Here is a 27936-nt window from a genome sequence, read left to right as displayed (position 1 = left end):
TAGCACCTTGGCCAAACTTCTAGCCCACACAGTCTGGTCATGAAGCACTATGAGTGCTCACGGACAACGAGGTACACCCAGATATAAATAGGCGTCGTTGAAAAATGTTTTGCAAAGTGTTTTATCTACGGGGCTTGACTTCCATACTATGAACTGCAGTCAGGTAGTATCCAATCTAAACATCTACCTGAAACAATACCCAAGGGAGTACTTTGCATCTGTGATTCCATTTTTTCCTGTGGTTCCTTCAGCTGCCTTACTATTTATCTTAAAAGTTCAGCTGAGTTGTTTTTTTGTTTTGTGTTTTTATGAAGATGATGCCAAAAGTGATGATGGAAGCCCCCGCCCCTCCCAGAGGCGAAGCCAAAGAAAGGCTTTGAAGGAAAGAAAGCAGTGCTGAAAGGCGTCTAGAGACATAGTAAAGATACAGACATCACCCACCTTCCAGCGGCCAAAGATACTGCAGCTCCGAAGGCAGCCTAAGTATCCTCAGAAGAGCACCCCCAGGAGAAACAAGCTTGACCACTATGCCATCACCAAGTTCCCCCTAACTACTGAGTCAGCCATGAAGAAAACAACAAACACTGTGTTCACTGCAGATGTCAAGGCCAACAAGTACCAGATCCAAGAGGCTGTGAAGAAGTTCTATGACATTGATGTAGCCAAGGTCAACACCCTGATCAGGCCTGATGGAGAGAAGAAGGCATATGTTCGACTGGTCCTTGACTAAAATGCTTTGGATGTTGCCAACAAAATTGAGATCATCTAAACTGAGTCCAGCTGGCTAATTCTAAATATAAAAATTGTACACTGTTAAAAAAGAAAAAAGTTCAGCTGAGGCATGAGCTCCTTCACAAAGCCTTTCTTAACCTGCTCAGGGTGGGCCACTTCTGTGCATTCCCATGCACCTGTGCTGACATGAGTCAGGATTTGTCACAGTTGAGCACAAGTCAACAAGCATTGAATGAAGGTTGATGAGGCATTGCTCTAGGCACTCAGGAATCATTGGTGAAGAAATCAAAGATCCAAGGGCTCAGTTGGTTGGAGCACTGTCCCCATATACTGAAAGGTCGTGGGTTTGATTCCCGGTCAGGGCACATACCTAGGTTGTGGCTTCAATCCCCAGTCCAGGCACGTACAGGAGGCAACCAATTGATGTTTCTCTCTCTCTCGCTTCCTTCCTCTCTCTCTAAAAAATCAATGTAAATATATCCTCAGGTGAGAATTAAATAACAAAAAAGATGCCTGCCCTTGTGAGGAAAAAGAGATAATAAATTATAATAGATAAGTAAATGTTATACCGATAAGTGCTATGGAAAAAGAAAATGTGGAGTGGATTAGGGGGATTGAGTGGACTGGGGTAGAGGGAGATTCCGGGGGCTGTATTAATTAGGATGGCCAAGGGAGGTGTCAGTGAGAACATGAGATTGGGCCCGGCTGATGTAGCTCAGCAGTTGTCGACCTATGAACCAGGGGGTCACGGTTGGATTGCCGGTTAGGAAACATGCCCCGGTTGTGGGCTTGATCCCCAGTCAGGGGCGTGCAGGAGGCAGATGATCAATGACTCTCTCATCACTGATGTTTCTCTCTCTCTCTCCCTCTTCCTTCCTCTCTCTGAAATCAATAAAGACATATTTTTTAAAAAATAAACATGAGATTTAAACAAAGGCTTAAGGAGGTGAGAGAATTAAGTCTTTAGATCCTAAAGAAGGAAGCTTCCACCAGGGCAAAGATTCAGAGCAAAGACCCTTGGCAGGAGCAGGCCTGGTGAGGCTGGACACAGTCTGGAGGCCAGTGAGTGGGCAGCAAAATGCTCCAGAAGGGAGCAGGGCGAGAGGTGAAGCAGAGAGCATGGATTGTGTAGGGCCTAGGGGCCAATACAAAGACTTTGCCTTTGACTCTGAGGGGAGCTCTGCTGGGTTTTGAGTAGAGGAGAGATATGATCTGACTTACTTTTTCAAGATACGCTGGGGCCACTGTGTTGAGAATAGAATTGTAGGGGGTGCCCTAGCAGGTTTGGCTCAGTGGTTAGAGCATCAGCCCGTGGACTGAAGGGTCCTGGGTTTAACCGCAGCCAAGGACACGTACCTGGGTTGCAGGCTCAATCCTCGGTCCTGGTGCATGCAGGAGGCAGCCAATCAATGTGTCTCTCTCACATCAGTCACTCTCTCTCTCTCTCTCTCTCTCTCTCTGAAAAGCAATGGAAAAATATCTTTGGGCCAGGATTAAAAAAAAAAAAAGTAAAAAAAAAAAAAAAGAATTGTAGGGAGTCCAAGACAGAAGCAGAAAAACCTGTTAGGAGATAATTATAGGTGAGATTTGAAGATGCCTCAGGCTAGAGAAGGAGCAGCAGAGGAGGGCAGATGGGAGCCAGATTCTGGATTCAGAATCCCGGTGCACTGGATGTGGGGCGTAACAGACAGAGGGGAGAAAAAAATGACTTCAGGGATTTTGTCCTGAGAAACGACTGCACTGGAATCATCATGACCTAAAGTGGGGACAGACGCCCATGGAAGAAGCAGGTTAGGATGTGAAGAGCAGGAACTCAGAAAAGAATATGAATCTGGTTGTTGTCCGAAAATATTCTGTTGACACTTTATGGTAAGAAGGACCGAGCACAAGGAGAGTGGGTGTCAGTGGTTTGAAAGACAATCTGGGACTTAGCAGAGGCGCACATTTTAGAAGTGCTACATTTCTCATTTCCAGCACTTGGTATCACAGGCAGCATTATAAGAAAAAACACAGAAACCAATGCCTCTGAGGCAAAAAGTAATTCTGAAGAATTAGACTCTGAACATGAAAATGTTTTATAAGTATCTTAGACAATTTGTTTACATTCATCTTTTTATGTATGGCCTGAGAATAAAATGTGATTTTAAAAACCCATCTAAATGAGTCTAAGTTTCTTAATAACTAGGAGATAATTTTGGTGATAAGAAATCATTGTGTAATAGTTTAATGGGCCATTTTTTCTTAGTGACACAAAAATATCTTTTAATTGGATACAATGAAATATGATAAAAATATCAAATAGTTACTAATCACTTACAATGAGCCAGGGACAGTGCTAAGTTATACATATGAAACTTTTCATTTCATTCCCACAACAATCCTATGACAGTTCCCATGTCCCCCCTTTTTTAGAGAAAGCTCAAAACAGTAAAGAAAACTCATGTGTCTTCTGTTATGTCCCAAAAAATCTTTGCACTTTGCTATTTTTTTCCCTTGGAAAAAAATTATCAGCCTCTTGTTGAATAATTCCTTGCCTTTAAGAATTTTAAGAATGCAATCCTTAGCATGGGTATTCCATGCCTGCTACATGTTACTCCAAGAGAGGTTGCTCTAATTCCAGTCTTCTGCCCTGTGTTCTCGGTTTTGTTTGGTTCTGTGGATGAAAGGGGACCACATGCTAACCTGACTAACTCAGGGAAGGCCTGCGTGGAGGCCTTGCAAACTCAGAGACCTAAAGTAACCACAAAGGACGGTCTGAAATTAAAACTTTTAAACTAAAAAGCAGTTTGCGGTGGGTCGTCATGTCCTAGGCCAGCCTCTTCCCTAACAAAGGTCAGTCTTGCCCTAATTGAGCATGTCTATTGTCTTTTTGCATCTACAAATGGAATGTCAAAGTGACTTCCCTTTTCCTGGACCCCTCAAAGCACAGGCACCGCTCTGTGGAGACCGCAAGTCCCCTCATTGCTGTTCAGTTAGCTGTTGACTGTTAATTACCCTGCACCCACCTATGTAAAAGAAGTATATGTTTATCATTTTACTTTTTATCCAATCCCAGAAGTTTCCCAGCTTTGCGGTCTCCCACCTCCCTAATCTATCACCAATGGATTTCACGGAACCCATGTACATTGCTCTCTCTTTTTTAATCCTCACTTGAGGACATTTTTTTCCATTGCTTTTCAGAGAGCGGGAGGGGGAGAGACAGAGAGAAGGAGGGAGAGAGAGAAAGAGAAACATCAGTGTGAGAGAGATACATTGATTGGTTGCCTCCCGCATGCCCAGGGATCAGCCTGCAACTGAGGTACGTGCCCTTGGCCAGAATCGAACCCAGGACCCTCAGTCTGCAGGGCGATGCTCTAACCACTGAGCCAAACCAGCCAGGGCTACATCTCCTCTTTCGATTGTAATGTATAAAATAAACACAAAACTGCCGTTCTCCAGAGCATTATCTCAATCGAGTGAGATTTTGTTTCTCGGCAATTGTTGACAGTTTGGCTCAAATAAACTCACAAAATTCTCCACAGGTTTGAATGTTTCTTACATTGACAGTTCCCTCTGTTCAGGTCAATAAACAGGCATAGGAGGGGGTGCTGGGCTAACGGGATGAGAAAAACTTTATCCCTGGCCTTCAGGCATTTAAAGTCTAAAGTCTGGATAAATACATGAATGGGCTAATATTTCATAACACATGATGGGTGCTCTGCCTCTGAGTGTGCAGCAAGCTCTGACAGTGAACCGACAACTTAGGGCAAGCCCTAATGGAAAGAGAGCAGGTTTTTAAACCCCTCTGGCTTCAGGGCAGTTCTAGTAAACATCCCTGGGCTGCAGCAAGCCACTTAGGGAGTGTTTTGATTATAGGCTTTTCGTACCTTGCAATCCATAGGCCACAAAGGCATATGCTACTGGACTAAAGATGGTAGACTGTAAGTCCTAAAAAAAATGATTCAGTTCTGGCTTCCTGGAAAAGGCCAAGAAACTCTGACACACAATTACAAAAGCATTCTACTGGTTCCGCTCAAAACCACAATTACAAAAACTATTTAGCACTGTGCCACAGAATAGATATTAGACAGTAACATTTACAGGCTCATTACGGGAATCTATACAGGGTAATTGTACTGGTAGGGTAGGGGACAGGAAAAAAAAGGGTGTACTCAGTCCTGGAAAAAGATAAGTCTAGAGAGACTGTGTGAACCTGGAATAAAAAGCCACCCTGTTAACAGCCAGGGCTGTGAATTACCAAATTCCAGCAACTTCAATTCCATTTCATGGATGTCTATAACCCTCACTCACAGTTGGAGAGTATGTGTCCTAAAGGCCCTCTTATCTTATATGGATCTCAGAAATGTTCCCCCCCCCCCGATCTACAGGTGCAAGACCCTAAAAATACAAAATCTACTTGCCCAGGGGAGCCATGGACAAGTGTGTGCCCTCTAAATTCTGAGGCAAGAAAATATTTCCTGGAAGCAACATTGTAGTTAATGTGGCAAACAGAAGCATATACTAAACCATTGTCATTTTTGACAGGTCCCTTTTTTAAAAAGTATGTCAAATACTAAACTATAAGAATTTAGCTGACAGCACTAGATCCCTTGCTAAGAAAAGTCTACACAGAAGAGGGATTCTGGTAATCATGACATTGAAATTGTAGGATTCTTATTCTCGTTTGCTTACTAGGGATGTGTACAGATGAAAAGATGTATCCTCTCCTTCCCTGTCACCCTTACACGCGAAATCAAGGAACCTCGTTCTAAATTCCTTGTAGAACGGGGAGGACAGGAGAGCATAAAAGTCCAGGGGGAAGGAGCTTTTGAAAACAGGCAGGGTCTTTTTCACCACTCCATCTTTGGATGTTACTGATGTAAGTACTCCTACCTCATAAGCTAACCATGTGTGGCTAGCCTTTCACTATGCAGAAATGGGGGATGCTTCTTGGGGCATGGTTTGAATCGCTGTGTCCTGCACCCGAGTTTAGGCAGTAACAACTAGGGCAGGAGTCAGCTGTGTTGTCTCCAGTATCACCAAGATAACATACCTGAGTGAACAACTAAAGAGAGACCAGAGTGGTTTAATCAAGATGCATGAGCCCCAGCCCTAGGACTGACAGAGTTCGTGACCACTTCCTCCACCAACCGAAACAAATGTCACTCTTCTGGAGAAGACATGTGCTCTGCTACTTCTGAAATACATCCTGTGATAAACTGTAGCTTACTCTACCACAGTAAAGCATCAGTTTTTAAGCCCCAAAAGACATTCTGTACGGACGTTTGTGTTTTCTTTGAATAAGCACAGAGTAGCATGGGCATAAAGCGTGAGGAAAGGAGTAAGAACCTAATGAGACAGTTTTAAGGCAAGATTCCTATCTTTTCATATTATTATTACTAATGCCTGAGATATTTGACTATCAACACTAGTCTAAGAGTAGTGCAGTCAAAAATGAGAATTTGGACAGGACTGCAAGAACTTAAGCTTGTTATCCTTAGGCAGTCGAATGACTCCACCGTCTCAGGGTCAGTAATGCTGCTTTCCCATGGCTTCTTGGAAAATGCCAATATTTTCTTTGGGTTCTTTCCAGATATTTTATTGAGAGGGCAAGATGGAATAAGAGGAAAATGTCATAAATAACTTTATCACGGAAGGATAGGGAATGCTCACCTCAATATGCTTGTTATTTCTACATAAAATTCTCAAAACATAGTTGTGGAGGATGGTCAGGGAGTACAGTCCTGGTCATTTGCTGATTGTTCTAGCACAACAGTTCTCAGCATATATTCAGCCTAAAGCCTTACCTAGGTATGTGCCCTGACCAAGAATTGAACTGGTGACCTTTTGGTGTACAGGACAACACTCCAACCAACTGAGCCACACCAGCCACAGCCAAAGGGACCATTACAATTTTTTTTTAAGTTTTAGTTTTCAATTATAGTTGACATTCAATATTATTTTGTATTATGAAGGACATTTTTAAAATTCCCAGTCCACTGCAAACTTTTATAAATTATAGTAGAAATGAATAACTAAAAGTAGATTAAAAACAAAGACTACAGCCCTAGCCAGTTTGGCTCACTGGTTGGAGTGTCGGCGCATGGACTGAGGAGTCCCAGGTTTGATTCCGGTCAAGGGCACGTACCTTGGTCGCAGGCTCGATCCCCGGCCCAAGTTGGGGCACATGTGGTGGCAACCAATCGATGTGTCTGTCTCACACTGATCTCTCTCCCTCTGTCCATCCCACTCTTTCTGAAAAGCAATGGAAAAAATATCCTCGGGTGAGGATTTAAAAAAAAAAAGAAAAATATATATATAAGTCCCCAAATTCTGTATTAACTTCAACAGACATAAGATGCTGTGTTGAATTTCTACGAAAGTTTATAAATGCTTATTCTCAATTTCTGTACTTACCTTGCTGCAGACAAGTAACAAACTATTCCCAACGAGCTTGAGAACTACCCTAATCACACATATATACACAAACACAGGACACGTGCACATCACAGAAGCACACACAAACACATTAACTGACTTTCTACCCATTTCAAAATTAATTTAAGGTTCTATTAAATTATAATATTAGTTTTTAAAAACTCACTTCATATTAAAAAAAGCTGGGCTTTGGGGAGAGGTTTAGGGGGCTTGCCCAGGATGAACTACTATTGCCCATTGCTGTCCTGGTTGCAGGCCTTGTGGGACCCTGAGTTTAGAAGATGCATGCCTGTGGGAGAGGAAGGTGGGGGAGGCTCAGGCATGCGCCTTGGTCTGCAGAGTGCACTGGAACCTTTGTTTTGAAGGATTTTAAAGGCTGGGGGTTTAGAGGAGGTCTTTGGGGAGAATTTCAATAGAACATTCATCAGCTTTAAGCTGACATACCAAAATGAGATTTATTCTCTTAACTTCATCTGTTCTTGGGTATGGTTAGCAAATAGTACTCATTGGATTTCTTCTGTCTCCCAGAGTAGGGTGATTTAAGCTCTTTATCCTCCCGTTGGGGAGAAGTGCAAACCATTTACTTTTGCCCGGCCAGTGTGGCTCAGCAGTTGGGCATTGACCAATGAACCAGGAGATTGAGGGTCAGGGCACATGCCCTGGTTGCAGGCTCTATCCCCACCCAGCAGGAGGGCATGCAGGAGGCAGCCCATCAATGACTCATCATTGATGTTTCTCTCTCTCTCTCCTCCCCTCCCTCTCCTTTCCTCTCTCTGAAATCAATAGAAATATATTTAATAAATAAATAAAATAAATTTTAAAAACCATTTACTCTTAAGTGTCCCTGGTTTAGGGAAGATGGGATTTACTAGATGGCTGCAACTGCTTGGCATCTTGATTTTCTAGATGGCTGCAAACTGCGGCTTAACTATCTGGTCTCAGTTTCACTATTCTGCTTGTCCTGGTTTACTGGCCTGTCTCAGAAATACTACTTTTATTCATTGCAAACAATTGTATTGAACTCTACCCTCACAAAGATTACAATCTTGGGGAGAAGTAGACCATTAAACAAATAATAACAGTAAGTTGTGAAGTTGTGACAGGTGCTTTGATGGAAACAAAACCATAAGAATTCAAGCACCTAAGCTAGACTAGAGTGTTGTTATGGGGTGGAGGTGAGGGTTAGGTAAGGCGCTCAGAAGTAATGACATAACCATCAGAGCTCGGCTAGAGTAGGAGCTAGTGAAGCAAAGATGAAAGGGCACGGTTTGGCAGAGCTTCAAGGAGACTACTCCTTTGCCCGGGAAGTGATAAGGCATCTTAGAAGCTGGTTAGCCTGATTCCTGTGTCAGGCATGAAAATGGCAACAAGGCTGATGTCAGAAAAAAGTGCTTGGACTACTATGGTATTTTCGGCATGACAGTTACATGGATGGAATTATAATTACTTCATTTCTTTCAATGGAAAGCCCCCCCCCCGCCCTTATTTTAATCTACAACCAGGCAGTGGAGAACCTGGTTAAGAATGCAGGCTCTGGAGCCAGACTGCTTGTCACTTACTAGCTCTAAGACCTTGGAGACATTTCTTCACCCCTGTGCTTCAGCTTACTCATCTATAAAATACTTCTAAAATTACTATTTTCCTCATTGAGTTATTATCAGGATTAAATTAGTTAGCCCACCAAAAATGTTTAGAAAAGTACCTGGCACAAAGTAAGCACTCAGTAAACCTTCACTGGTTGGTTTTAACTGCCAACCACTGGCCCTTTTGAAATTTCTAGGAGGATAAGAGGCTGGCTTTGTTTACATGGCATTGCTTTCTTTCACAAGAAAGATGAGAATGCAGCTTACCCTTTGGTCATCAAAATAGAAATTAAAAGCAACCAGAATCTTGATGATCAGTTCCTCAATTCTCACTCTGGGATATGGGGAGATCAGAAAGCTTCAAAGAGGGCCTCATCTCTTTCAGGTTATAGTAGTCCCCCTTACCCGCAGGGGATGCATTCCAAGACCCCTAGTGGATGCCTAAAACCAGATAGTACCAAACCCTGTATGTACTGATTTTTCCTATACATACATCCATATCTATGATAAAGTTTAGTTCATAAATTAGGCAGAGTAAGAGATTAACAAGAAATAACAAAATCGAACAATTATAACAATATACTGTGGTATAAGTTATATGAATGTGGCATTAAGTAAAATAAGGGTTACTTGAACACTTGCAAGATCTGTTTGCTTAAGCTAACCAAATGCCAGGAGATCAGAGAGGAAATGGGGTCTTATAGACCTAACTCTAAGAATTGTGGCCTTTTTTAAGTGAGATGAGGAGCTACTGGATAGTTTTGTACAGAATCATAGGGTGGTTGGCTCTATGTTTTGAAAGGATCACACTAGCTGCTGTACTCAGAACAGAATAAAGGTTAAGGGTGGCTGATAGTCAAAGGTGACAGTGGCTTTAACCAAGATGGTATCAGTGGAGATGGGAAGAGTGGTCATATATTTTGAAGAGAGAGAACAGGATTTGATGACAGATTAGATGTGGAGGTGTAAAAGAGCTGCTGAGTTCGCCTCTGCAGTGGGAATGATGAAGTTGCCATAAACTGAGATAGACAAGGTCATGAGTAGAGAAGGATTTTGAGGAGAGGGGCAATCAGGAGTGTAGTTTTGGACATAATAAAATGGAGAGGTCTATTATACATCCAAGTAGAGATGCTGAGGTACTTGGATATGCAAGTGTGGACCTGAGACTAGGGAGTTGTGAGCATATTTATATTTAATGCCATAAGACTGAATGAGATCACTAAGGGAGAGAGTGCAGAAGATGACCAGGAACCCTGGGACATTCAATATTAAGAGGTCAGTGAGCAAAGGAGATTGAGGACAGTGACGGTAGCATAGGACAAAGACCAGGAGAGTGAAGTGTCCTGTAACACAGAAGAAACAAGCGTAACAAGTGAAGGAAGTGTTACAGGGAGGAGGGAGTGGTCAACTGTGTCAAATGCTGCTCATAGGTCAAGTGAGATGAAGACTGAGATCAGGCCACTGGATTAAGTAACATGCAGGGCAGTTTTGGTGGAATGCTGGGGGCAGAAGCGAGTTAGAACATGAAAGAAAAGGAATTAAGGCAGTGAATAGAGTACTCTTTCAAGGATATTTACTGTTAAGTGAGCAAAAATAAATGGGACAGTAGCTAGAAGAGGAAGTGGAAGTCAAGAGGGTTTGGTTGTGGATTTTTTTTTGTTATTATTTTTTTAATCCTCACCAGAGGATATTTTTCCATTGCTTTTCAGAGACAGTGGAAGGTGGGGAGAAAGAGAGAGAGACAGAGAGAAACACATCGATGTGAGAGAGACACATTGATTGGTTGCCTCCCGCACACAACCTGAGCCGGGCCAGGGTTCGAGCCTGCAAACTGAGGTATGTGCCCTTGGCCAGAATCAAAGCCGGAACCCGTCAGTCTGTGGGCCGACGCTCTAACCACTGAGCAAAACTGGCTAGGGCTAAGATTAATTTTAAGAAGAAAATATATTAATTTACATGAGAACTGTAACTGATAAACAGATCAGGAATTGTTGTAACAGATCAGTGCTTCCCCTTCTCTGCTGGAAAACTATTTGGAAAGTACAATTCAAATCACAAGATTATTTCATGAGCATTGATAACATTGACAGCACTGATGCCCAGATTCTGAGAGTACATGGCACAAAGCAGGTGCTCAACAGATGTTTTTAGTTTTAATGAGAAAGGTCACCATGGCCTTGGGGTTAGATGGAAAAGTTAAGTCATGAGAGGTGATGCACCAGAATAGGTAGGGTTCATGGAATTTGAGTTTGTAGTGAGGGTGAAAATTAGGTTCAACAGCGGAAGCAAGAGAGAAAAATAACAGGAAAAGGAAGCCCTGGTTAGAGAAAAGCTCTCAAATATCACTTTCTCCTTGAAGCCTTTTATAGTCATCATGAGACCTTCCCCTTTCCTGGCCCTCTCTCGAGGCACTTACCTGTCTTAAACTATGTCAAGTTATGTCCATGTGCTCGTCTCTACTTTAATTCCCCAATATTGACTATGTTTTTCAATTGAAAAAGTGAGTCAAAACAAGGGTAGCTTCCAAGTCCCAGAGACAAAAAACAGTTGCTGAGCACCTGACAGATCCAGTTCACTTCTATGGTTTATGGAGATGTGAGAGTAAAATATACCAAACTGGGAGACTAGATTTCAAATCTGAAGTATATTCAAAATGTTTAATGAAATAACTTGCCCTTGAATGACTGGATGACTGAATGAGTGAATGAACAAAGTGAAGTGAAAACTGAGGCCAGGAGAGAAGTCAAGGAGAATACATGGTTAATAACTGTTCAATGCCTGCTGGTCTGACAGTGCGGCACATGTGAATAGGGGAAGTGCGCCTGCAGCCAGAAAGCACCTAGGCAGTTAGCAAAGTAACTATGACATGAAGAGATAGGGTTTAATTAAGGTCAATATGAGTAGAAAGGAAGAATATGAGGAAATTTTGAAATAAAAAATTACCGCCTGGCCGATGTGGCTCAGAGACTGAGCATCGACCTAGGATCCAGAAGATCATGGTGGTTCAATTCCCGGTCAGGGCACATGCCTGGGTTGCAGGCTCCATCCCCAGTAGGGGTCATGCAGGAGGCAGCCGATCAATCAACAACTCTCTCATCATTGATGTTTTTCTCTCTCTCTCTCCTTCTCCCTTCCTCTCTGAAATCAATGAAAACATATTAAAAAATAAATTTAAACATTACCATATTTGGTGGGTGGTAAGTATAGGCTATGAGTAAATAATTCCAAGATTTTGCTATCATGTATAGGGCAAGCATAAGAACAGGGAAATGATAAGCTCAATTTTGAAATGTATTTGACACAAGGGTGAGATATGCAAGTAAAGCTAGTAATAGGCAACATTTCAACTAACACTTAATATATGCCAAACATTGTCAAGCACGCTCTCCATGAATGATCTCATTCAACTATCACAATAACCCTAAGATGTAGGTGCTATTATCATCTTTACATTACAGATGAGGAAATTGAGGCACAGAATGAACAATTTGCCCAGAGTCACATAGCTAGTAAGTGGCAGAGCCAGGATTTGAATCCAACAATATTAAGGAACCTACCCTGGGACCACACAGATATTCATTAGTTATTCAATGAATATTTAATGAGTACCACTACATTCTAGACATTGTGCTGATGCTAGGGATGAAAGGGAAGGGGAAAGCTGGTGGTGAACAAAACAGACATGGTCCCCACCTGCACAGCCTTTACACAGACATTAAACAAATAATTACAAGTAGGATAAATCAGAAAAGAAAATGTCAAGTTACAGTTAGGTAGGAGGAACGGGTGACAGAAAAGAATTCCAGGGGAAGGTAATGGTGTGTGTCAATAAGTTGAGGTGAGAGCCTACAGTAGGAAAGAGAAAAGAGCCTGGAAAAAAATTAAAAAGACTAAGATGGCTGGAGTGCAGAGCGACAGGGAGGCTGGGGAGAATGACAAGCCCAAGTGGTGGAGGGCCTGGTCTCCATGATAAGGAGCTTACACTGTATTCAGTAAGCAAAGGGAAGCCACCAAAGGAATTCAAGCAGGGTAGTGATTTGATCAGATTTGTACTTTAAAATTTACTATGGCTGCAGCATGGCAAATGAATTGGAGTGAGCCACAAACAGTTTTGTAGGACCTGGATGGTAGTTATTTGCAATACTTGAAGCAAGAGATGAAGGTGGCTAGACCGGAGTGGGGTGGGAACAGTGGCCACAGGAATGGAGAGTGGGCACAGCTCAACTTTTCAAGGCACACAGATCTAGGTGACTCTGATGTGTGTCTGAGGCACGCTAGGCTTCTGGCTTGAACTCGGTGGATGAACAGGATGCCCTTCACTGGTCCCAGGGCTGTGGGAGAAAGGTTTTGGAGGGAATATAAAATACAGGTTGAGTTTGACGTGCTCTAGTCATCCAATCGAAACTGTAGCGAGGGCCGTCAGAAATATGAACCTAGAGTTCAAGAGCAAGATCTAGGTTTGAGCTACAGCCTGGACAGTCTCTGGCAGAGGGTATGTGAAGCTACTGAAGAAGATGAGACCACCTAGAAGAGGGGATATGGTGGGACTCAGGACAGGGCTCAGCTCAGGAGGACTCCAATATTTAAGAGTTGGATAAAGGAGGAGAAGCTGGTTGTTAAAGAGCAACCAGAGGAAAACTGATATAAGGGCAGAGGGAAGAGCATATTTGGATGAGGGAGCGGTTAGCAGTGCAAATGCTAGAATAAAGTCTTCTATAATATGATGACCGAAGCTCGCCTGTGACAAATTAGAGCTGCTTCAGATGAATGGTTTGGACAGGAGCTAGACTGGAGAGGGTTAAGTGGTGGGACTTGAGAGAACGTCCATAGAGTAAAAGACAACTGGAATCACCGCTGGAGAGGGATTTCGGGAGAGAAATCTTTTTAAAAGAAATGAGAGACCTAAGCATGTTTAAACACTAGGCGGGGAATCGGGTAGACTGGAAAAGACTGAAAATAACAGAAGGTGGCTCCTCTTGGGCCCAGAGCCCCTGAGAAAGCAGGATGGGACCAGTTCCAAGAAGGGCAACTGCTTCTTTGTAACAGGAAACCAGTAAGGGGCGGAGCTCAGGCTCCACCACCTCGGTCGGCCTCCTAAAGACAGGTTTGCTTTAAGGGGCAGAAAGACAATTATGAAAGAGGGCTGCAGAGCTAAATAAAAAGAGTCAGTCAGCCCCGTGGCCTCGCGTGACCTCTGGGAGAGCAATGTCAGTGGCTCCGAGGCGACGGAAGTCGCCCTGGCGGGTCTGGAGCGCGAGTGGACGGCGAGGAAACGGCGCAGTGGCTGCAACACTGCGGTAGAAAACCTGCTGCGAAAAGACAGCGACACAGGAAAGTGCCAGAAAAAAGGCGGGCGGGTAGGGGAGGGGAGGAGACATTCTGAAAAAGTGCGGAGAAGCAGCTGGGTCCCGACAGGTCACTGCTCGGCGGCCCAGGATGGCCCTGGCTGCCCACGCAGCCGGGCTGAACCCCGCGAGGTGCCACACGTCCCGGAGTCTCCCCACCCCCACCCCCACCCCCACCCCCGAAATAGAGCAGTGCGACGGGCGGCCGCCAGGTTTCTCAGCCGATCCCCGGAGCCCGGCCGCACTGCAGGCCCAGAGGCGGACAGCCGCGCCCCGGGGCCCAGAGCCGCGCCGGGGCCGCGCAGCCCGCGTTCCAGCCCGGCCCGGCCCCAGGCCTTGGGGACGCCCGCAGAGGCGCAGCCACCTTCCTCCCCTGCTCGCCCGACTCCAGGGCGAGCCAGGGTCCAGACCCGGCGGCGCGCCTCCCACGCCCCGCTGCGTTTGAAAGTTCCCGGGCCCACGGCGCTCCGGAGCCCGGGCCCCGCCGGCCGGCCGCCGCCGCCCTAGAGCCCGCCGCTTACCGCCGCAGGCCCAGACCCGTGCGGGGGTTTCCATCCAGTCGTCCCCACCCCTCGGGAATTCCCCACCCGGCCACACACAAGCCCCACTTCCTCCTTCAAATTTCCGCCACCGGGTTTTATCCACTGAAACGCGGCGCTGCGGCTCACACCACTCCTCCCCGCGCGGGTCCCAGCCCACCTTCGCCTTCCTACTCCCGGCGGAACCCCTTCGCCTGGCCCGAAGGAACCCGAACAACTTCGGCAAGTCCCGCCTCCAGCGCGAGGGGCGGGGCCGCTCGAGCTCCTCCGGGCTGAGCTCGGCTGTTTCCGTGCGCGGCCGCTGCGCACTCGGCACTGGGCGGCGCTGGCTGGCTCCCTGGCTGCGGCTCCTCAGTCCGCGGCGGCTGCTGCCTGTGGCCCGGGCGGCTGGGAGAAGCGGAGTGTTGGTGAGTGACGCGGCGGAGGTGTAGTTTGACGCGGTGTGTTACGTGGGGGAGAGAATAAAACTCCAGCGAGATCCGGGCCGCGAACGAAAGCAGTGACGGAGGAGCTTGTACCACCGGTAAGAGGAGCAGGAGGAGGAGGCAGGAGCCGGAGAGAGCCGGGGGGACGGAGGGGGGACGGGGAGGCGCCGGACACCCGCGCTCCGGGCCTTCCCCTCGCAGGAGGGGCCGCGGTAAAGATGGAGCCTCCGCCCGAGCCCCACATCATCGCCGCCGCTCGCAGCGAACAAAGAATAATGGCGGCGGACTGGAGCCAGCGGCGGCCGGGGCGGCAGCGACTCTGCCTGCAGCCAGCGGCGGCGCTCATGGCGGGGGGCGGCGGGCGGCGGGCGGGGTGGGAGCCGGGGACCGAGGTTGTGTTCGGGCGGCCGGCCGCAGCGAGCTGGCGCCCGCGTTCCCGCCGCCGCCGCCGGGCCGGGCCGGGCGCGGAGCCGGGAACCGGGAGCCGCCCCGGGGGAGGCCGCCCGCCCGGCCCGATCTGGCCTGGCGCTGCTGCCCCCCGCGCCGCCCGCGCGGCCCCCGCCGCCCGCCTCGCCCCCGGCCCGGCCGTCGTCCCGGGCAGCGCCGCCGGAGCGCCCGCGGGGGGTGGAGGAGGAAGAAGGCGACGGCGGAGGGCAGGGGAGGTGAAGGTGCCTGCCTTCCCCGCAGCCGCCGTGTCTGCCATGCCCGCTTCGCGCGGAGAAGCGCGGCAACATCTGACCCGCTCTCCTCCGCTCTCTTTGTGCAATAAAGTTCGAAACCAAAGGTTTCCTCTCGTCCTGTATTTTATTCATGCCCTTTCCCCGTGCTCCCAGCCCACTAGGGAAACACTGTTTTTTCTTTTCTGCTTAGTTGAAATGATGAGGGCTTGTGCATTTTTAGATACTTTTGACTCTCTCACCCTCTTTTTTTTTTTTTTTTTAAGGCAGTAGTCATGGAAATGCATTCTTTTTGGGAGGAAGGGGTTGCTAAGAAAAACATTTCTAATAACTTTACAACTGTTGGGATCTTGTAAAAGGGAAGCTGCTGTTTGAAAACAGTTTCGGTTTTAACCCTTTTTAATAAGGTAATCATTTGAGATCTATCATTGTGAAACACTTCGTTTTTAGTCGATGTACTTTTGCTTTACATCACTTTTTATGTTTTTTACCAACCATTCCGACGGCGTTTGGGTCCTCTGGATCTCTCCACCCCACCGCCTACCATGTTTCCCACATATTTGTCTAAACTTAAATATATTAATACTAATTCTAAAAATGGGCATTTTAAAATATCCATTGTTTGTCTCGCATGCGGTAGGTAACCCCAGCCGGAGACTGACAGTTTAAGCCACAAGACTTATTTTTTCGTTGCCTATTAGGAAAACGCACAGCTGAAAAGTCATTAACACATTAAAGATTAAAAGATAATTTTTAAAGAACCTGCAATATGACCTATTTAAGTTTGTCATACCTTCTGGCCTTAGCTTACATCAGTTCTACCTTCTAAAGGTTTAGTATAAAAGATAACTTTTGGTTGCCAGCTATTGAAATCTTTTACACTCACTGCTTATTTCCTGATTTAAAAGTAAAGCCCGAATGGTTATTTTTAGGTGGTGCAAAAGATGAACGGATTATTTGTTTTGAAAATACTTTGTCATAGTATGATAGAACTGTGGTTAATACATACACGGTTTCTTGTTAGGAATAAATTTTGACTGGTCATGGAAGCCCTGTCTTATTTTTCTGTAGCCTTGTCACTTCTTCAGAACCTACTTTGCTGTATTGCAAGTCTTTAAAAAAATCACATTAGCAATTTGTCATTGATGAAAAACTGAATTAGGAAGATGCAATAAAGAATTTTTCCATAAGAATTGAGAAGATGATTTTATTGCCAAGGAAAATTATAGTATTGATGATGCTATAGATTACTGTTTTTCCTTAAGAAAGATTTTGTGCAACCCAGCATGAGTTGAGTAAATTTTTTCCCCTACAGAGAATATAGAACAACAACTCTTCCTTTGTGAAAATTTAAACTTTATTTATAAACTCATAATCTGTAGTTCTTGGTAATTACAGGTGAAACTTTTCACACTTTTATATTCATTAATATTTGCACATTCACTTAGAGCATGGTACTAAATTATATTTCTACCCCTCTCAGGGATCAGTAGAAATCACCATTAAATGTGCTTGAACTTTTAGTAATGGGCAGGTGTATTCAGAAAATGAATGCATCTTTGACACAAATTTACTAAAAAATGTTAAAAGGCACTTCCTTACAGGATTTAAAATTCTAGTACCCCTTTAAAAAATTTTTTCCCTACATAAGAGCCTAAGGAAACTTAGAAACCTGGTCTATAAAATGGCACCTTTTTCTGCTTTCTAAAATTTATATTCTTGATTAGATCTGATAAAAAGACCTTTATTTTGCCTCATTCTAAGACATTGGGTTTTGTTTTTTGGAGTATAATATGGTTATAGTAAAACAGAGGGTTGGTAAGAGTAGATTTACAGTTGTGAGTACAGGAAACAGTTTATTCTCGTATTTATTAATTGTATTATTTTCCATACAAATAACTGTAAACCTACTTTTGCCCCACCTGTATGTATTCCCTACTTCACCTCAATTTAAAAATCTTTTTCCTCTTCCACAGTAGAAAAACGTTTCTTGTAACTTAATGCTTACAATGTATCACTGACATTTATAATTTCATTTGCTGTGTAAATACCTTACTGGATACAGTTACATACTCTTACTGACAGCAGCCTGTAAGTCTTCCACACATACTCTCTTGACTAGTGTCATTACTGATTGAATAGTTGGGCTCAAATCCTCCCATAAGAGCGTAGTAGACAGGGAAAGGAGAAAGCAAGCTTTTTTCTTTCATATGTGTGAACTCATTTCTGCTGCAGTATCACTTGAGACAACGGTTTGTGGTAATTCAAGCATTTAGTTAACATTTACAGTGACAGAATGTAGTTAGTGGAAAGAGCATTAGGTGTTGGAATCCCTGCTGACACTATTGTCATGTGCCTACCCTCAAGGAAATGTGTGACTTAACCCGGAAGTTTCTTAATCTTTCTGAGTCTCAGTTTTCTAATTTGTTAAATTAGAATAATACCACCTACTTAATAGGGTCATGAGATAAAGTAGCTCCTTAGGGACTCAGTGATAGATACTCATTTTAAAGCTTTATTTTAACTTCCTAGCTGTGGGACATGGAGCAAGTTTCTTCTCCATACCTCAGTTTGCTTGGTCATAAAGGTACAATATCCACCTCATAGAAATGTGGGGGATTAAATAAGTTATTACATGTAAACTGTTTAAATAAGTTCATATTAAATGCCACGCATTTCACAAGTGTTCAACAAATGTTTCCTATTTTTAAATTATTCATTATTACTATTACTATTTGAATACACTGGAGCAGAAGCTGCAGCAAATTCAAAGATGAATTACACTGTCTTGTCGCTACCCTAAAGGAACTTTGAGGACATGATGACTAATAAGGCAGAATATATGTCGTAAGAGCAATAGAAGGAAGAAGAGATCATACTTGATGAAATAATGGAAAAGAATATTACAGTTTTATATTTTCAGTTTTATTTTTTAATAAGTAATTCATTCAGGTAACCCATAATTCAAAACAAAACATATAAAAAAGTGCACGTGTGTCGCCACCACCCTAGTCATCCAAGTATTACCATTTTTCAGAGATATTGTATCCATACATAAGCGAATACATATGTACTCTCCCCCCTCCTTTTTATACAAATGGCAGTCTACTATATACACTATCATATATCTTGCTTTTTTCCACTTAATATTGCTTAGCAAAAAGAACTTCATTTTTATTTGTTTTTAATTATGAGACACTTCAGCATATGGATGTACCTGTATTTATTAACTAGCTGATTTTGTTTTTAGGTCTTATCTGACCCTTTAAAGGAATCTGTCATTATGCTTTTATTTCTTTAAATGAAAGATAATTAATTTGAATGAGAAATAACAGTTTCTGACAGGAAATTGTTATTTGAACTGCCTCATTACCTTTTTAGCTTTAGTGCATGAAAAGGCAAGTAAGCTGTGTAAGAGTTAACTGAAAGTGAATTTAGTCTGAATTTACCTCTTGTTGAGGCTCTTTCTAGCCCTAAACAGACCACTACCTCCTTCTATTACTGTTTTAGCAAAAAAAAGTCTCAATAGTTCTCTCTCTAAATGAGAAAGAACATCTAGTATAGTTCAGTCTTTTTTTTTCTTTTTAAAGCAGGCTATTTTCATGGGATATTATAGCCCAGTAATGCTGATTAGTATACTAGCTTTCTTCCTGTTTATTTTTTACATAGTCATTAACTTATTCTTTGATGATTTTCTATTTTTAGTTTGTCAATGAGTTTTATATCTAAGTAAATAGTGAGTTTCACCGATATGATTCTGTATTAAGACTTTACTGCTTAGATGATCCCCCCCTCCCCTAACACTCCACCCCCAGAATTCCGTGGTAAACCAATTGGGCCAAGTAATACTACTATTTTTTTTTTGGCTCTTCTACGCAGCATTTAACCATAGTACATTTTAAATAAACATACTATTAGTGTATTGTTAAAAACACATGCTACACATTTTTAAGTTGATTAAACTTAGAAAGTGATAACTAATAATCCAGCAACAGGGACATAGATAAACTCCCTATCTTCTAAAAAACAAATAATTAATGCTGTCCTGGTGTAGCTCATTCTTTGTATGCTCAAGTTAACAGTTACACATACTATAGTTTTTAATGTAAGAGTATTGCCTTACTCTTATTTTGAGGATTTATTAGTATTTTATATAAAATACTAATATTTTGTGCTGGTTTTACCTGCTCAACGACTGAAATGTTTACAAAGCACTTTTTACAGATTTAGGGGGATAGTGATAGGTAATTAAAGTTTGTAAAGGCAAAACATTTTTCTTCTGAAACATATCTGTGTGCTACCAGGGAATTAAATGATTTCTCACAGTATCATGGAATCGGCGAATTGCGTTTGAGGGAGGAAATAAAGATAATGAACTAAAGTAATAGACTGATAACGTGAAAATGGCTGTTTTCCTCTGCCATTCAGTACATTTTAACCTAGTCATTATATAGAGGTTAGCCCTGGTCAACTTTCTGAAGTCTTAAGAAGAAAGCATGGTGTTAAACTTATTCTAGACTATCATATCTATAAATGTAGGTTTTAAGACATTTGTAACTTAGATAAGAATAGCCATTTTTTTTTCTTGTTCAGGGTGTTTTTCTCTCCTTAATGTATATACACACACTCTTGTCTTGTGTCCTGTTTGTTTTGTTTTGCATTTTTCTCTGTTTTCTTAGCTCTGCTAGACGTGGCCCTGTAGGGATGTTTTGTTATATTTTATCCAGAGTTTTGTTCACTTGTCTACTAGGTTACCAAAAAGAAGGGGGGAAAAGGTTAATCATTCATATTCTGGTGTTTATCCCAACAGAGAAGTAGAAGACAGTATTTTTCATCTCCAGTGATGAAAAATTACCTTTATATATTTAATCTATTCTTGAGGCTAGTTACATGAATCTCAACTTTAGAGGGGGAAAAGGAACAAAACAAAAAAACAGTAGTACTCCTTGAAAAACTTTTAAGTGCCTGAGTTGCTTTCTCTCAGGGTTGAGGTAAGGTAATAAAGGCTGTAAATGAGATGTGCTGCCTGAAGAAAGATGAAAGGCACGTGAGTTTTCATCCTGCTGCTGGGTTAATCTAGGATCTCTGAAGACTTTGACAAGGGGCAAAGATGTGGAGTGTAAGAGATTGATGTTGAGGGTGTGTGTGTGTGTTTCCCGAAAGGAAAGAAGTACTGACATTTGGTTGGAGAAGAGAGAAGTAGCAGAAGTTAAAGTAGCTGAGGAGTGACTTGGCCAGGAGTGGAGGTTGAGCCTAGAAGTTGACTTATACCAGTAGTAATAGAAAAATGTCCTTCCCAGACTTTAGTGACTCTTCTCTAAAACTAACATTTCTTTCTTTAATTTGAAGTGTATTCCTAATGAGCTAGTTATTTTTGAGGGTGGTTATCCGTGTAAGTGATCGGCAGCAGGAGACTGAGAAGCGTCTTGTTTTTAACCCTCACCCGAGGATATTTCTTCCATTGCTTTTCAGAGAGAGTGGAGGGGAGAGCGGGAGAGAGAGATCAGTGTGAGAGAGACACACTGATTGGTTGCCTCCTGCACGCACCCCCTGGCCAGGGCTGGGGTTTGAGCCTGCAACCAAGGTATGTGCCCTTGGCCAAAACTGAACCCATGACCCTTCAGTCCCCGGGCCGACGCTCTTAACTACTTGAGCACGACTGGCTGCGGCAAGTATCTTGTTTTTTATCACTGAAGTGAAAATTACTGCTTGTTCTGACTTTGTACTCTTAAAGGGGTATTTTCTTTATAGTATCTGCAGCTTTGTTGTTTGCTCTCACCAGTAATAGTAACACCTTGGTTTTACTTACTGCCATTTGTCAGTCTAGTCCTTTATTCAATGAACATTTATTAACCAACATTTTATACTTGGTGAAATAATCACAAGAAAATTTATTCAGTTAAGTATTTTTATAGATATTAAGTGAAGGATTGTTGTAGTTGCTATAAATAATAAAGCCTGATTATTTGGCTCCCGCCCTCAAGGAACTTTCAGTGTAATGGGGATGATGGAAATAGTATAAGAGGGAATGATTTATATGTGGCAAAGTATCGGTTTTCTCTATTGTATTGAAGGGCTATAGGAGCTTAAAAGAGAGATGATTTAGTGCGGGAAAGTTTTGTGAGAAAGGATTTAAACTGAATACTGAAAAACTTGGATAAGTAGAGAGAAAAGGGTGCATATTCTAGGCGGTGGCATGGACAACTAAAATGAAGACATGGAAGTAGAATGAACCTAATATGCTCACAAGTTGGTGAAGAAAGTATTATGTTAACTATAAACCCCACATTATGAGGAACCCTGAGTGTGAGGCAGGAAGCGTTAAATTTCATGTAAGAGGAGGAACAGTATAAACGGATGACATGATAAATTGGGCTAAAACAGACTTCCTGACTCCTAATCCACTCTCCTTCATGGTAGATTATATTGCAGTTAAAAAATTGGATATCATAGGGTTTTTTTAGTAGATTTATTGAAATATTCACATACCGTACAATCTACCAATTTCAAATGTACAGTTTATTGGTTTTTTAGCATGTTGACAAAGTTGTGCATCTATCACCACAGTCAGTTTTAGGGTATTTTCGTTACCCCCAAAAGAAACCCAGCATCCTGTAGCCATCACCCCTCAATCTCTCCATATCCCCAGCACCAGGCAACCACTAATCTACTTTCTGTCTCTACAGACTTACCTATTCTGGACATTGCATATGAATAGACTTATACAATAAGTTTTTCATTGTGGTAAGCTTTTTTTACTTAGCATAATGCTTTCAAAGTTCAAGTTGTATATATCAGCACTTCATTCCTTTATATTGCTAAATAATATTCTACTTTATGGATACACGACATTTTACCAATGAATTCATGGACATTTGGACTTTATGGCTATAATGAATAAAGCTGCCATGAACATTCATTTATTGCATATGTTTTCATTCCTCCTGGGTATATACTTAGGAGTTGAATTGCTGAATTATATGGTAACTATGCTTAACCGTTGGAGGAACTGCCACACTTTGCCAAAGCTACTGTACCTTTTTACATTCCCACCAGCAGTGTATGAGGTTTCTGATTGCTCCACATCTACACCAACACTTGTTATTTTTCATTATAGCCATCTTGGTGAGAAGTGGTATCTCATTGTGCTTTGGATTTGCATTGCTCTAATGACTTAATGATGTCTAGCATCTTTTCATGTACTTATTGGCCGTTTGTAAATCTTTGAAGACATGTCTATTTGGATCCTTTGCCCATTTTTAAATTGGGTTAGTTGTCTTTTTATTGAGTTGTTATTCTAGATACAAGATATATGATTTATAAAATTTTCTTTCATTCTGCGGATTGTCTTTTCACTTTTTTTCACAGTCAAGTAAAGGTTTATTAAGGAAATGATGCCACACCCAGAGTCACAGGCGAGCTCATGCTCGAAGACCTGGCTTCCTGATGACTTCTATGTGATGGGTTATACAGGGGACTAAGGGAATTAGGGTCCTGGTTAGGGTCATGGTCTATTGATTGGTCAGTCTTTTTACTTTTTTGTTGCTGTTGTTAATCCTCACTCAAGGATATTTTTCCATTGATTTTTAAATAGAATGGAAGGGAGGGAGGGAGAGAGACACATTGATTGATTGCCTCCCGCATGCACCCCGACCAGGGCTGGGAATCAAACCTCATACCAGGTACGTGTCCTTGACTGGGATTCGAACCCACAACCCTTTGGTGCGCAGGCAGGCTCTAACCACTGAGCATACCAGTCAGGGCTTTACTTTCTTTTTTTTTTTCTTTTCTTTTTTCTTTTTTTAAATATATCTTTACTGATTTCAGAGAGAGGAAAGGAGAGGGAAAGAGAGACAGAAACATCAATGATGAGAGAGTCATTGATCGAGCCTGCAACCTGGGCATGTGCCCTGACCAGGAATCGAACCCTGATCGCCTGGATCCCAGGTCAACACTCAACCGCTGAGAGCCACGCTCGGCCGAGCTGGGCTTTACTTTCTTGATGGTACCCTTTGAGGCACAAAAATTTTAATGTTGATGACTTCCAGTTCATGTATTTTTTCTTTTGTTGCTTGTGTTTTTGGTGTCCCTATCTAGAACACCATAAATTCTTATTTAGTTATTACAGATATTTTCTAAGTATCCTTGAAAGCCCAAACAGGACACCATTATTTGATGAAAAATAAGTAAAGCCACTAATGCATATTTGCACTCACACCATGCCTCCTCTGGACTTCCCTTTATTCTGTGTCCAGATCCCTTAGTTGGAGTAACTGATGAAATGAAGCAAAGATAAAAATCAAGAAATAACAACTGTACGTGTAACATTTTTATTTTAAGTACTATATTTTGAAAATTATTTGTTATGAGAGAATTTATTATGATACTTGTGTGGGTGTAGTGTATGACTCATAAACTCTACTGTGTTTGGGGAATTCACACTTTACAAACTTTAACCATGAAGAATAGTAACTCCTTTATTTTTTACATATAACTAAACTGAGCCCTGGAGAATTTTAATAATTTACTTGCTGATAGAGCCTTTTTCCTGGGCAAGAACTAACAGTAAAAACATAGCTTTCAGCCCGACTGGGCGTGGCGCTCAGCAGTTGAGCATCACCACCTAGGATCCAGGAGATCGCACTTGGATTCCTGGTCAAGGCACATGCCTGGGTTGTGGGCTCAGAGGCAGCTGATCAATGATGACTCGCTCATCATTGATGTTTCTGTCTCTCCCTTCCTCCCTCTAAAATCAAAAAGATATATTTAAAACAAACAAAAAAGCATAGCCTTCGTCACCCTTTTGTAGCATTATCTCTTTGTGAAAAGAGTTTTCAAGGCTCTAGCTTTATTTATGATTACTAGAATTTTTATTTCTAAACAGTAGTAGTTTAGGTTTATAAAAGTTCACTTGGAGGAAGTCATTGTAGCCAATGACTTGAAAAAAAATACTGAAAAAAAATATTGATTTCATTATTTATTACTCAGGTCTGCATCACTAGAAAGATTACCATAAATGTCCAGCTCATGCTTTCCTTTTTTCTATAATTTGTTGTATTTCTATCATTTTAAAATAGTTTATGATTTTAAATCGGTTATTAAATACATGTTTGGAGGGAATTTATGGGTAAGCTGATTGTAAGGATTAGTTTATACTTGCCCAACTTTTTCATATATAATACATGCAGGGTGGCGGCAAACATAGGTTTAGTTGTTTATATGGGAAATAATATGATAATAAATAATAATACAAGAATAATGCCCTGGTCGGTGTGCTCAGTGGTTGGAGCGTCGGCCCAGTCACTTGAAGGGTTGAGGGTTCCATTCCCAGTCAAGGGCATGTGCTTGGGTGGTTTTGATCCCCAGCCTGGTCAGGGCACGTGCGGGAGGCAACCAATTGATGTCTCTCTCACATAGATGTTTCTCCCTCCCCCTGCCCCCTCCCTCCTTCCACTTTATCTAAAAATCAATGGAAAAATACCCTCTGGTGAGGATTAACAAAAATAAAATAATGTAATAATAAATTTTTGCATACTCACAACTGTAAACCTACTTTTGTTCTGCCTTGTATTTTATCCATTATTAGCTTCTAAGCTCATTGAGAGAAAGGTTCTTGTCTACTTTTTTTTTTTTAGTTTTTAGCAGAACACTTATAATGTAATAGGCACAGAACATACATTTGTTTAATGAATGATTCCCTCTTGCAGGGGCACAAATTTAAAAGGCAGGATTAAAAACAGTGCCCCTTTAGAGTTGCACAGATTGAAGGAAGTGGACATGTAAACGTTACATCATTAAAACGTACTGAAATTACAGACTTAATTTTTAAAAGCCAGGGAAATTGGGTTCATTTTCCATTGCTTAAAAAGTTTTTATACTTTGAATTTTTATTAACTCTGATGCTTTACTAACATGCCCCATCCCATCTCTGAGACATGAGAAATAGCATGAGATTGTATTAATCAAAATGACCTTACCAGAAATCACTACCAGGTTGGTAAAAAATGGTACATCTACCTGAAAGGTTGGACTTGATGCTGATTCTTTCAGGATTAAAAATAAAGTTCCTAAGTTTGAAGTGAGCCTTTTATCAAAACTGTACATAAAGTCTTTGCTGTTGTCTGCATGTCATTTATCCTCTTTATAGATTAACCCTGGCAAATTTTTAAATATAGCCCCAATGTACCCTTGGTGCCATGTGTGCTTGGGCTTTTTTAGTAAGCAAAACATAGTTAATGTGATTAGCATGTTACTTAATAGTCCATGAAGTTCCATTCTAAATACAAAAAGTTCTTCACTTTTATAATATTGGAGGCTATGTGGTATAGTCCTGAACAGTATTGTAAATTCCTTGCAAATCTCTTAACATCTCTAGTTCTTTATCTGTTAAGTCAGAGCTAAACTAGAATTCCTGTCTTAAGACTCCTACTACAACGTGCTGACCCATTTCAGGAGAACTGAATTTTCACTCTTCTGTGTCTAATTTGTAAATAATTCTCCAAGAATAGCGTTTCAAATTTAGTTCAAAACAGAACTGTCAAAATAATAAATGTTGATTTTATAAACTTATTTTTCAAAAACATTTGGACATTTGTTACCATTTGAATAGTGATTTTCACAGAGTCCCTTGGGTTTTGTTGAGTAAATAAATATTTAACTCAGGGCACAACTTCTGTGGGTTTTTACAGTTTCAGCATTGAGGTAGTTTATGAAGCAGAACTTAAAATTTGAAGACAGTTTCACTCTTTAGTCAACACAAAAATTGCTTTTCTAAAAGTAACTATGTAGGAGGTGTATTTTTCCTTGGAAAACAGTTTGGCTCCAAAAATCCATTTAGTAGGAATTCATATATAGACGTTTATATAGGATCACCTCTTTGAAAGGCTTATGATGTAAAAATCTGGAAACATAGTGTCAGGTGGGTGTTTGGAAAGAAAGGAGAATGGGAAGAAATGGGATAAAATGTTATCTGATGCATAGTCATGGTTGCAGTAGTCTTACCTGAAGGAAAACAAAGCATAAACATTTTGCCAATACTTAAATAATAATTTGATTTAAGAAAGTACTAAGGTTTTCCTATTGAAAGGTACTGTAGAATTAATTTGTCACATATTCTAAGATAGCTGTCATAAATCATTCAATACATTTCTATAAATCAAATAACATTTTTCTAATTCACTTCTATTAAGTACTTCCTTTCAGGGGACAGTATCTTTCTTATAGTGCATGCTTTCTTATAGTGCATTTAAAAATAACTTGGTTTATTAAAAATAACATTCAAGCCCAGCCAGGCATGGCTCAGAGGTTGAGCATCAACCTAGGATCCAGGCGATCGGGGTTAGATTCCCAGTCAGGGCACATGCCCTGGTTTCGAGCCCGATCCCCAGTTGGGGGCGTGCTGGAGGCAGCCTGTCGCTGACTCTCTCATCATTGATGTTTCTATCTCTCTCTCCCTCTCCTTTCCTCTCTCTGAAATCAATAAAGATATATTTTAAAAAAACAAAAAGCCATTCAAGTATGCTGGTATTCACAAAACTGCAATACATTATAAAATATAAGTATTGAACTTTAAAGTAGTTTCTCTGAGTTTGAGCCAATAAACAAATACATAGGTAACTAATTTTATTAAATAACATTGAAAAGATTCCCCTTTGTTGTATGCTGCCTTTTTTGATAGCAGTGGTTGGGTTATACAGATATTTACTATTAATATAAAGAATTTATAAAAATACATAAACACTTTCAGATTTTGTCTTATAAATAATTAAATCTTATCAATTCAAGTAATAAAAAATTAACTTCATATATAACTTTTTTTGCCTTCCTGTAATATCTAGACTAGAGGCTGAGGTATGAATTCATTCTCCAGTTAAGGGAAACAGACCTTGGTAAGAGAACATAGAAAACTATTTCTGAAAACTGTGTCCAAATTTACTTAGTTTAATAAAGACATCAAGTTTATTTTATATATCACGTTGTTCTTTTACTGTTTCCCTAAAAAGTGTATGTAACCTCATTTTGTTAAGGTGTGATCAGTATAATCTAATAAAGCTTTTATAGTTGAAGATGATAATGTGTATTGAATTGGGTGTGGGTGGGTGCGTATATTATAGACATACTGATATGTATGTATACACATACATTTGAATATGTGGTATGACTATCTGATTTCAGTGAAGATACACTGTATTTAATACCAAAAGATTATTTATTATTAG

The 27936-nt window shown here is 41.5% G+C and overlaps 1 protein-coding gene and 1 pseudogene across 2 annotated transcripts in view; both read left to right on the top strand.

Annotated features, from left to right (window-relative positions):
- Positions 1–314: 314 nt before the first annotated feature.
- Positions 315–730, top strand: LOC107524838 (large ribosomal subunit protein uL23 pseudogene; annotated as a pseudogene).
- Positions 731–15007: 14277 nt separating this feature from the next.
- The window catches only part of CREB1 (cAMP responsive element binding protein 1), a 47382-nt gene continuing 34453 nt past the window's right edge, over positions 15008–27936 (top strand). Inside the window, exon 1 of one of the 2 annotated variants that reach the window (XM_087819621.1) lies at positions 15008–15023. The gene's annotated coding sequence lies outside the window, so the exon portion shown is untranslated. The other variant, XM_016196708.2, reaches the window with a different exon arrangement.

Source organism: Miniopterus natalensis, chromosome 8 (assembly GCF_054644295.1).
Source record: "Miniopterus natalensis isolate mMinNat1 chromosome 8, mMinNat1.hap1, whole genome shotgun sequence".
NCBI classification, from domain to species: Eukaryota; Metazoa; Chordata; class Mammalia; order Chiroptera; family Miniopteridae; genus Miniopterus; species Miniopterus natalensis.
The sequence above is the reverse complement of the archived record's forward strand: the minus strand, read 5'-3'. Positions and strand labels throughout refer to the sequence as shown.